At 47.4% G+C, this 11,774-nt stretch overlaps 1 long non-coding RNA gene across 3 annotated transcripts; it reads left to right on the top strand.

The window, feature by feature from the left end:
- The first annotated feature begins 2,276 nt into the window (after nt 1-2,276).
- LOC134471246 (uncharacterized) lies at nt 2,277-7,980 on the top strand. 3 transcript variants are annotated; one of them, XR_010040534.1, is made up of 5 exons: nt 2,277-2,494; nt 3,689-4,059; nt 4,813-4,998; nt 5,431-5,803; nt 6,473-7,980. It is a non-coding gene; the product is annotated as an uncharacterized LOC134471246 (long non-coding RNA). The 3 variants fall into 3 exon arrangements; XR_010040533.1 differs by having other exon boundaries at nt 3,689-4,998; nt 5,431-5,507; nt 5,638-5,803; XR_010040532.1 differs by having other exon boundaries at nt 3,689-4,998.
- Nucleotides 7,981-11,774: the final 3,794 nt, after the last annotated feature.

The raw sequence follows: 11,774 nt of genomic DNA, 5'->3' as shown, positions 1-11,774 counted from the left end.
TTCAGCAAGGAAGCCCCTGGGATCTGGGCTTTTCTTGTTAGTTTTATTTTCATTTTTTGAATTTTTTTGTCTTTTTGAGACAGGGTCTCACTATGCAGCTCAGGCTGGCCTTGAGCTCACTGTGTAGCCCAGGCTGGTCTCGAACTCCCAATGATCCTCCCGCCTCAGCCTCCCGAGTGCTGGGATGACAGACGTGGGCCATTCTTGTTAGTTGCAAAAACGTTACTTTTTTCCTCTCATTGCCTACTATTGCATTATTCAGGTTTTGTGTTTTTCGCTTTGGTAGTTCGCACGTATCTAGGAATCTATCCGTTTCTTTGAACTTTCCATTTTATTAGAATGCAGATTCTTGAAGTCGTTACTGTATAATCTGCATCTCAGCCGAGTGGGCTGGTTTCACCTTTTCACTCTCCGATTGCACTGATGTGGGTCCTTTTCGGGCAGCGAGACTGCCACCGAGTGTCTTCAGAAACAGGTTCACTGCTTTTAGCATAGTAGCTACAGATGGAATGTGCTGACATCGTTCAGTTTTGCAAGACGCAAACGCTGATCTCTTTTTAAGAAACAGCTGCTTAATCAAACAGAAAAAGAAACTTGCGAGCTCGTGTGCATATTTCCACCACGTGGCACAGTTTTCATGGAAAATGATTCACTGCTTGTCTTCTCATTTATTTTCCTCCTTTTATTTTGCAGTCTGGGGACGGAACTGATCCTTAACACTTTGAAATTTTTAAAAATTTTGCAGCGGGGTCTCCGTAAGTCACTAAGCAGCCAGGTTGGATGTGCAGCCCTCCTGCCTCAGCCTCCCCGAGTTCTGGGTCACAGGTGTGGGCACCATGTCCGGGTCACTTAAGTATGTTTCTGTTGACAAAGATGCATTACGCATTTTGGCCATTTTAATCATTTTGAATGTGCACATTTTTTTTTTCTTTTTTGGTGATGGGAATCGAACTCACAACCTCGTGCTTGCCAGCAGGCACTCAAACCGCTGAGCTAAATCCACAGCCCGTGGAAGTGTGCAGTTTCCTGGCATCACTTACACACATGCAGCTTGCTGCTCAGCACCACCAGCCATCTCTAGACGTTTGCATCTTCTTCTCTTCCCATTTTGCATTCACGTTTCTTCTTTTGATAACGTAGACTTTCTAGGAACGTGATGAAGACTGTAAATATCTAGGAGTGATTGGGACAGAGCCTCTCATTCCCCCTCCCTGTTTTGAGTATTTCTCCACAACTCTTTCAATGTGTTGTTTTCATTTATTTCATTTTCTCTTATTTTCTTTTGTCATTTGCCCTTTTTGGTCTTCTGGGAAAGCTTGAACAGGTATTAGAATTATTCTAGGCACAAGCAAAAACAGTTACCAAGGATTTTTTTTTTTTTTTTATTCTGGCTGCCTGTCAGAATCATCTTGGAAGCTTTATTTATTTATTTGGTGGCACTGGGGTTTGGGCTTTTGGACTGAGCTACTTCCCGAGCTGTTTAATTTTCAGATGGCATTTTGCTCAGTTATTAAGTGGTTCAAGAGAATTCTCTTGCCTTGGCCTCCCATGCCCAGTTTGGGAGCTTTAAATACTAAAACCACGGAGCCCACCTGTGATCTGCAGATTTGAAACTTTCATGTGTGGCATCAGGAATATTATTATTATTTTAAACAATTTGCTGGATGTGGTCAGCAGAATTATGTGATAGAGGTTACCAAAGTGAACCCTAAATAATCACACGAGCTCTTTAAATCTGCATCTAAGGTAAGAGATGCAGGAAACCAGAAGTCAGAGAATCAGAGCTTGACAAGGGTTTGACCTGTGATTTCTAGCTCTGAAGACAGTGGGAGGCACATGCAAAGACTCCAGAGATCTTCTAGTAGCTGAGAGTGACCCCTGGCTAACAACGGTGAAAAAGCAGTCAAGGTCTTCCAAATCGAGGACCTGAATTCTGACTCGTAGGAATGAACCGAGACACAATTCTTCCCTACAGCCTTCTTGGGGGGCGTAGGCTGGCCCACAGCTGCATTATGAACTCAGCTGAGCTTTACCCATGCGATAATAAATTGGTATTGCTTCTAGCTACTTTTGTGATAATTTGTTACACAGGGATAACTGATACATCAGGCTCCTGAGCAAAGGTACGCAGAACCATGGGCGGCAATGGGAAGAGTCCAAAGAGAGCTGATTGGCTGGCCAACCAACATGCAGCAATCCTATTGGGCAGGGTATTATTGATGTGCGGGCTGCTTCCTGAATCCGCAATCCGGATTGGCTAGGGTCCACAGATTTACTTCATCTTTGCCAAACATCAAGACCGCGCCTTAGAAATCCTCCGAGGTCTGTAGTGAGCCAGTCCCACCACCTCCTTCAGAGGGATCTCCTGCGGTCTCTTCCTCTGCCGTTTCCTGCTTTGGTTTCTCCTGTCTGTTTCCCATCTACTGCTCAGTTTGGTTCTGGAAGCCAAGAAATATCTTCCTCACTCTCCTGGAAATCTTTCCCTTTACCCCAGGTAACTCTTACTCGTTTTTCTTTTCTTTTCTTTTTTTTAAAGGTAGAGTCTCTCCATGTAGTTCAGGCTGACCTTGAGCTCACTTTGTAGCCCAGGCTGGTCTTGAACTTTCAGAGATCCTCCTGCCTTGGCCTTTGGAGTGCTGGGATCACAAGTTTATACATTCTTCATGTTTGCCTAAAATATCACTTCTTCAAAGTCTCCTTCCTGAATATTTTCGAATTCCGCACGGTCTCCTGGGATGGACACATATGGCGGAGGTCTAAATGTAAAAAAAAATCACAGTAAGAGACCCACTGCCGTGAACGCTTCCCCAAGTCCTCCTTTGTCTCCAGTCCACTGATGCCACCTCGCACCTCCTGAAGCGCTTTTGAAGTCTTCTTTCGTGCGTGTCCCTGATGCTGCTGCTGCGGCTGCCTCAGGGTCTGGACTTGATGCAAAATGTTGGCCTTCCACGGTGACCTTGACTTTGGGGAAAGCCAGCTCCCAGCAGCAGCCCCCGCTGGGTTTTGGATCGTACCTTTTGCAAGCACTGCTGAAACAGGACTTACTGCTTCAGACAGTGGCCAGAAAGATGGAGAAGGGTGTGTGAGGGGCGGAGAAGTCACCCGAGGAGGATGGCGACACTTTCACTGCCTATTTCAATCACCCCTCATATGGTCACTCAACGTTCACTTCACGGCCTCATTTATTTATTATTTTATTTATTATTATTTTTATTTTAAAGGGCATAAAACAAAACAGTAAGAACAATATCGGATTTCAAAAACAAGCCAGAAGGAAATCCTCCACAGGTGCTATAATATACATGGTTAGCCTCTATGTAAACCTCAGACTACCATCCTTAGGCCCGCAGAGTCAAATAATACAAGCATCAAGCTGTTTTTTAAGTCCAGTTGCTGTCATATCAGCCTGCCTTGCTCTGAATCAGCCAGTAGCTTAGAGGGCGCCGGTGAGGGAGGCTCCTCTGGTCTCCCCGCCAGGGCCTGGCTCCCAGGAGGCACCAGTCATTTATTTACACGATGATTGTGTGGATCTTGTGAGCTGGTGCATGTACTTAACATACTTTAGTTCTAGTTAGGGTCTCTAACCGTGTCCTCCTCCCTCGGCTCGTGGTCTACTTCCCACTTGCAGATGATCTGTCTTCCATTTGTGCCCTTATTTTTTGTTTCTTTCTTTCTTTTTTGGTACCAGAGATGGAACTCAGAACCTTGTGCTTGTCGGCCAGGTGCTTACGCTGCTGAGCTAATCCCCAGCCTCTCCTCTGTGGTTTACTTAGATTCTGGATTTCGCATGGACGACAAACTGGGTGATGTTTAAAATTATTATTTAACTTAACGTTATTGTCTAAAGGTGCAACTACTTTGCTACAAATGACTCAATTTTATTTCTCTTTGTGGCAGAGTGTACAAACCATCTTCCTTAACTGTCTCTCTTTTCTAGTTTTTTTTTTTTTTAATTTTGAAAATAGTAAAATACGACAGAACAAGACAGAACAAAGCCAGTCGAGACAATGCAGCAGAATGATACAGAACTTCACCGCATGTGACCAGCAGTGATGACAGGTCCCTTAGTGTATCTCGTTATCTTCACAATAGTTGTCCATTTAATCAGGTCAGAACAAAGCAAAAACGGTGAAAACAATATTTGCCTTCAAAGAGAGGATGGAAGGAAGTCCCCCATATTTGCTATATTGCACACGGTCGTCCTTCCAAGATGCCCAGACCTCTAACGGAGCGGGGAGGAAATGGGGGGCAGATGGGGTGTTTGACCCTCAGCGCGGGGCCTGCGGGCGCACAGTGCTTGCCAGGAGGAGGCGGGCTGTTCCCTTTTCCAGTTTTGATTCATTAATTTCTACTCTGAGCTTTATAAGTTCCTTCCTTGTATTCGGTTCGGATCTGGATTGTTCTTGTTTCTCTAGGACCTTGATGTGTATCATTAGGGCAGTATGTGGTATATTTCTTTTATTATTATTATTATTATTTGTATTTTATCATTGTTTTGGCATATTTTTGAGACAGGGTTTCGCTGTGCAGTTCAGGCTGGCCTTGAGCTCACTGTGTAGCCCAGGCTGGTCTCAAACTAGCAACCATCCTCCCGCCTCAGCCTCCCGAGTAGCTGGAATTAAGGCTCATGCTCCCAATATTCCTGCCTATGGCATGGAATATTGTTTCCCATGCTTTGATTTTTGTTCTATTAATTTATTTTGGGTATACTATGTATCTCTCAGACAGCATCCTGCTGGCTTTTAAAAAATTGTGCATTTATTTATTTAGTTGTGTGCTTATTTGTATCTTTATTTTGCAATCTGTCGCTAGGAGATGTTGGGCTCACAGGGGACGTGTCCTTGAGGTTCACCCCACTTCCTCTCTTCCTTGAGTACACTCATCGCTGGGCGCATGGTGAGGGGCACACGTCACATCACCAGGGTCAGGGCACTGCCATCCTGTCACAGGAAGACAGCTAAATGGAGACTGACTCCAGAACCCACACCGACACCCAGAGTAAGTCCTTCACACGTTTAGAGTCCACTTAACCTTTCAAGTTTTGGGCCAGGCACGGCGTCTCACGCCTGCCATCCCAGCATTGGAGAGGAGAGCCAGGGCGACTCCCAGCAGTCTGAGGCTGGCCCGGATTACATGGGGAGCCCCTGTCTCAGAAAACCTTTTTTTTTTTTTTTACAATTTAAATTTAGTCTGCTGGTCTGTGCCTTTTGATGGTGGTGCTGAGACCATTTACAGTTAGTTGTATTATGGACAGGAACTGGCTTATCCATTGCATTAGTTTGTTGTTGCTGATCCCTTTGATTCCCTTCCGCTGGCCTGATCACCCTGCCAGTGATCCATTCAGAGTTGTGGCAGTTACTTTCAACCTCTCTTTCTAGAACATTGGAGGGCTGGTTTGATATTCATAATTTTTCTGTCCTTTTGAGACAGGCTTCTCTATGCAGTTCAGATGGCCTTGAGCTTACCGCGATCCTCCTGCCTCAGCCTCCCGAGTGCCGGGATTACAGGTTTGTGCCACTACACCCAGATCACCACTTCTTACGGTGCTCTTTGTCATGGAAAGATCTTCTTTCTCTATCAATTTGGAAGATATTTCTCAGGACATATTAATGTGGGCCGGAAGTTGTTTTCTCTTAGGGATTGAAACATTGCACTCCAGCCAGGGATTTAGCTCAGCGGCAGGAGCGCCTGCCTGGCAAGCGTGAGGCCATGAGTTCGATCCCCGGAACCAAAAAGAAAATGAAACAGTAACAACAGCAACAACAACAACAAAATTTCACTCCAAACTCTCCCGGCCTTTAAGGTTTGTACTGAGATGTCTGCTGTGATGCTGATGAGTTTACCTTTATAATGATTTATCATTTTTCTCTAACAACTTTAAAAATTCTGCTTTTGTGTTGGACTTCTAGGATTTTAACTGTGATGTGTAATGGAGAGCTTCTCTGATTGTGGCTATTTTGGGCTATATATACCTTGGTTCTGTGTATCTTAAATTGTTTACTATATTTGCAAAGTTTTCTTTTTTTTTTCTTTTTTTTTTTTTTTTTGTCTTTTTGAGATAGGGTCTTGCTGTGCAGCTCAGGCTGGCCTTGAGCTCACTGTGTAGCCCAGGCTGGTCTCGGACTTACAAGGATCCTCCTGCCTCAGCCTCCCGCGTGCTGGGATTACAGGCGTGAGCCACCAGTCCAGCTTGCTATTATTTCTATAAATCAGATTTTTAATGCCATTTGTGATATATTTTGAGTTTTTACTAATTCTTATTAATCTTAGATTATTCTTTTCATCTAGTTGCTGTTTGATCCACTTTATTTTACTTTTTTGGTATCAGGAATCAAACTCGGGGTTTGTGCTTGCCTGGTGTTTGACTCATTTTAAATTTTATTTTGAAAATGTGTCTGGTATACGGTCACCTGTATGCACCCCATGTTTTAGGGCTGACACTCTGCCCTTAACTTGGTTATTTCCTGAACAGGACCCCAATTTCCTAAAGCATAATTCCAAGAATTGCAGATGGCACTACGTGGGGTTAAAAGCTTTCTGCACAGCAGAAGAAATAGCAAATAGCATGAAAAGACAACTTACAGCATGAGAACAACACTTTGCCTGATACTCCTCAGGCAGAGGACTAATTAAAATGCAGGCCACAAAGAATTTAAAGAATTTGATCCTCCCAAATAAAAGGTCTGATCCAAAACATGAGACATTGAAGTGAATGGACGCTTCTCAAAAGAAGAAATACAAAAGATCCAGAGGAATCCTCAGCACGTTTGGCCACTAAAATACAGATCACAATGGCAGTGAGATTCTGTCTAAATGCAGAAAGGATGATTGTCATCAAGAAATCAAAACTCAGAGGCCCCGCTGAGGCCTGGGAAGAAGAGCAGGTCTGCGCTGCGGGCAGCTATGTGGGCCGTCCGGCCGCCACTATGGGGGCCTCCTGCAGATTCCCCAAAAGGTAAAACAGAAATACCGTTTGATCCAGCCGAGCCTCCTCTGGGAGTCTTCCTGAAAGAGGTAACAGTATTATCGTCGTGACGCATGTGCCCCCCTGTTTATAGCAGCACAAACCATAACAGCTAAATTTTGGGGGTGGCCTGTACGTCCATCAGCAGAAGGGCAACTCTGCGTCACAGGTAGAAAAACAGACGCATCTCGGGGTGTACTGTGGGATTCCTGCCGTATGATGCTCTCAAAAGGACAAAACTGGAGACAGACGGTGATCTGATTTTGTTAATTGTTCAGATTTGGGTGCTGGAGACGGAGCCCAGGGCCGGGCATGCACTACGCAGCTACGTTACTGCTGAGCTGTGTCCTTCTCTACGAATTTTTAATATGCATTTCCACGGCGACTGCAGTTGGGGCTCGACTCCGACAATGAGGTATTGTATCAAAGGGTACAGGGCCTTCGGGGAAGCTGGGCAGGAGGATCCCAAGTTGGAGTCAAACATGGGTAACTTCTCAACTTACTGAGATCCTATCTGAAAATAAAAAATAAAGGCCTGAGTCAAGGCCCCGGGTTCAGTCTCCATTGCTAAAAGAATAAGAAGATAAAGATTCTTCGGCACTAAAGTGGATTTTGTATTAAAATTTGGTCTTTGCTGTTAAACTTTAGTCAGGTGCGTACACCCATGTGTATGGTAGCACAGCTCCTCATAGCTAAATCCTGGAAGCAGCCTGGATTCCCATCACTGAGTGACTGGATGAAGGAAACCTGGAATACTATGCAGCCACGAAGAGTGACATATGTGAGTCATTTCCAGGAAAGTGGGTGCCCCTAAAATATAATCTCGGGTAAAACCAACTGGGCACACAGGCTTAGGTGGTGACGCAAGGGGACAAGGGCGCAGGGGTGAGGGGTGAGGAGAAGGGGATGAGAAGAATAGAGATAATGCGATGTGCAGGAGCTAATCATGATCATTGTAAGCACCACCCGCCATCAAATGAGCTAAGACAAATGATACCAGCAAGGCTGACAGGGGCCTGGGGGAATCGGAGGGGGAAGGGAGGGAAAGGGGGAGGAAGGGAGGTTAAAAAAATAAACTGTAATATGTACACGTAGCCACTTCCAAAGATGATTGCAAACTGCATGAATTGCAAATGTACTAATAAAATAAAAAAATTATTATGAAAACAAGGTGACTGCCCTCTTCAGCCTGTGTTCTCGCTGTTACTTAACTTGTTTGTTTTATTTTTGAGTCAGGGTCTTGCTGTGCGGTCCAGGCTGCCCTTGAATTCCCTAGGTGGCCCCTGGCAAGGCAACCCTCCTGCTTCAGCCTCCCGAGTGCCCGGGATGACAGGTGGGCGCCACCACGCCCGGCCTTGTATCTTCTGTTCCCTCCATGTCGTGGAGCTTTACGGATTGTCTCTGAAGTTCCAGCCGCTGCTGACAGCTCACGAGCTGAATCTCACGCTAGTTCTGCTGACCTGTCGGGTTCCTGAGATGCCGGGACCCGGCTCCACACCGCCGTGGGAGTCCTCTGCACCGGGCCTGATGGCGTGTGCCGCGGGTCTCTAGCTGTGGGTCTCCGGGCAGGGTGACTGACTGTGTGGGCAGCGGGCAGGAGAGAGAGCTGTGGTCTCGGTGAGCACATGGATGGGCCCGTCGCTGACAGGGTCCCAGCTTTGTCCCTCCCGACTCCCGCCCGCCCTTGTCTGTGCCCTGAGTCCGTGCAGGGGAGCGCTGTGTGTGTGTGAGCTGCGGTGCGCTGTGGCTGTCTGTGACTTTCCGCTGAACCCTCCACCCCCAGCTGTGACTGCATCTGTTCTGGGGGTGCGTGTGTGGGGGGGCTGGGGTGTGGGATTGAAAATTGACCCCCAGGATTTTGAACTGAGCCCCATTCCCAGCCCTTTGTATCGTTTACTTTTTAGTTTGGAGACCAAGTTTCACCGAATTGAATTTCCCCTGCTGGGTTGGAACTGTGATCCTCCTGCCTCAGCCCCGAGGTGCTGGGAGGCCAGGCCTAGGTCGCCGTACCCCGTACCCCCGGGCGGGCCGAGCCCCCCTTTCTTTCACTTTCTGTCTCCCCGCATCCGCAGGAGCAGTGAAACCCAAACCTCCCGCGTCTGCACCCCTTTCTTTTTCTCCCCGGTGAGGCACCATTGCCTCTCACGTTCAAAAGAAAATAGCACATTTCTGCAGTGTGCTGCGGGCCTGTTTCAGTTTGTAAAACTGAAGCTTTCTAAGAAATTTTTCCTTTTCATGATCACATTGCAAACCTGTCTTCAAGCTTTGATAGTCTATCCTGAGTTTCTCTCAAGCAGTTTTGCCAGCTTTCAATGGAATTTTTTATTTCCTGGTGATCTCTTTGAACCTGCTTCATGTATTCTAGAGTTCGGAGCCACCTTGGTAACAGCAGGCTGCCCCCCAATCTAAAAACAGAGGGAGGTGGTGGGACCCAAAAATGCACTGAGCACCCCGGGGGAGCGAAGGGAGGAACAGTCTTAAAAAAGACAGCAGAGGATATTGTTAATGGTGCATCGGGAACTAAAACCCAATCACTCACAGCGCTCTGTGTAGATAGATTTTATTCTGTCCCAGTTTGTCTACCTGCACTGGATCTGAGGGCGCAGACAGCTGCCCCCCAAACAGCAGGATACAGTGCGGTCATCATCCTGAATCCCCTATTAACTTCGTCTGAAGCCCTGTATAGCGTACACTGTTTTATCATGGCAGATCTTAGTTAAATCTGGTTTGTTTCATTGCTGTTTGGGTTTTATTAAAATCTGCTATGATTGGTAGTGTCAAGTCGGAGAGTGCAGGCGGCTACACTGCAGATGACAAGATTCACCGCGGTGCCTGCCGGCTTGATTACTGCCCGCTCCTGAAGTTTTACACTATCTACAAAGTTGTGTTTTTATTAATATTGCCATGTACTGCTATATTCAGACATACTAACCCTGATGAGAGCCGATTCTATTGAGATGACAAGAGGCAACACTGTAACCGTGGTAGAGCTCTGTACAGTGGGTTTATATGACTTTTTCCGTTTCATGTGTTTATAGGAATGTTTTCTTTTGTCTTGCTCTGTTTTGTTTCTCCCTCTAATATAGAAAGGATAGACATACATGTCAAGACTCATCCATGTGTAGAACTTATAAAAGGTTTACAGAACTGACCTTATAACTCATGACAAAACAAACAAATACTTTGAGAAAAAGAGACACTAAAGTACCCAGTGCTGACCCGAAGTGTCACAATGTGACACCCAGCAATAGTATTATTCTTTGTCAGAGTGATAGTAGCCTGCTTGGGTTTGTTCAATGTCAACATAAATGAAGATATGGATAACTGCATGTATGTTTAACTGTATGATTGATAACCACATTGCTAAGTTTTTGTTGGATCTTTGAACAGAACTGTCTGCAGTCTCACTGTCTGAATGTCCCTTTGTATGCTTTAATTTTGTAACTTGAACAACTGTTTGTAAGAGGACAATATGCAATCAACTAGTGATTTCTTACTGTTTATTTTTTCTTTGAAGATATGTATTATTTCTACCCTTTTTATGTTTTGTTTAGTCTTCATTTAAATAAAACAAAACCCCCCAAAACCAAACAAAACCCAAAGATTTCTTCGCCCTCGAGGATACAGATGTGCTATGTACAGACTGCAGGGGGATTTGGGGTTCAGGGTGAGTTCTTTGGGTTGCGGTTCCGGGTGAGTGCTTTGCACACACACACACACACACACACACACACACACGCACAAGGTCTGTGACTCCCAGCATGAATCCTGCATCAGGCTCTACAAGCACCTACTTTCGGGGTGTCACCACAAAGAAATAACAGAAAGCGATTCCCCCAGGCTGGAGGCTAAAGTCCGAAGAACAGAAAATCTTCCTGTACCCGGGTCACCATCAGCTCTGTGGCTTCTGACAAAGGCGGTCTTGCCTGTGTGTCTCCCTCTCTCTCCACTTTTTATTTATTTTAAAACACATTTGTGGCTGTGGAGAGTGACACAGGCCTCAGCACCCGGCCACATTCCCAGCTGTTTTTATCGGGTCCAGCTAAGGTCCGCTAAGGTCCGCAGGTGGCCTCCTCCTGGGATCCTCCTGCCTCGGCTTCCCGCGTGCTGGATGGCGGCCGTGCTGCAGCGCGCAGCTTCGAAGGAGACGCTGTCCCTGGACCCAGCGTCCACCCTGTCCATCTTGCCCTAACGAAGTCTGCATGCAACGGCGCACCAGACACCTGCCGGGCTGATGGACGCTTGCAGGAGAAGGAGGACAGAACCAGACCGGACACCCCGGACAACCCGGGCCTTGGCTCCTGCGGGTCTCCGCTGGTGGCCTGGTCGCTGCGCCCTCTCCCGCGTCCTCTGCACCCGGGCGCTGCAGGGCAGCCCACGTCACCCCGGGAGAGTGGGGAAGGGGTGCGGGGGAGCTCGGATGGAACCCCCGGGAGTGCGGACCGACCCGGGTCCGGGAAGGCGAAGTCTGGGTCCGCGAACCAGGGGCGAGGCCGGGTGGGGGGGGGCCCGGAGACGGGGTGACCGCGTGGGGACCGGGAGACTTGGGGTAACCGTGTAGGGACCCGGAGACTTGGGGTCACCGCGTCCCGTGCGCCCTGCAAATGGACTCACGGCCTGCGAGGGGTGGGGTGGGGTGGGGTGGGTCGGGGTGCAACCCGCAGCCACCCCAGAGCTGGGGTCTCTCAACCCCAGGGCCTGGGGCTCCAGACCCTTGGCCCCCAGCGCGCGCGCTGCACCCCGACACGCTCGCGGGTTCCAGGAAACCACTGGGGCTCCGAGCTCCGCGCGCACCTTGACCGACTTTCTG

This window comes from Cavia porcellus, unplaced genomic scaffold (genome assembly GCF_034190915.1).
Source record: "Cavia porcellus strain 051 isolate PalLab524CR breed Dunkin Hartley unplaced genomic scaffold, mCavPor4.1 scaffold_17, whole genome shotgun sequence".
In the NCBI taxonomy this organism is placed as follows: domain Eukaryota; kingdom Metazoa; phylum Chordata; class Mammalia; order Rodentia; family Caviidae; genus Cavia; species Cavia porcellus.
This window is presented reverse-complemented; position numbering and strand designations above follow the sequence as displayed.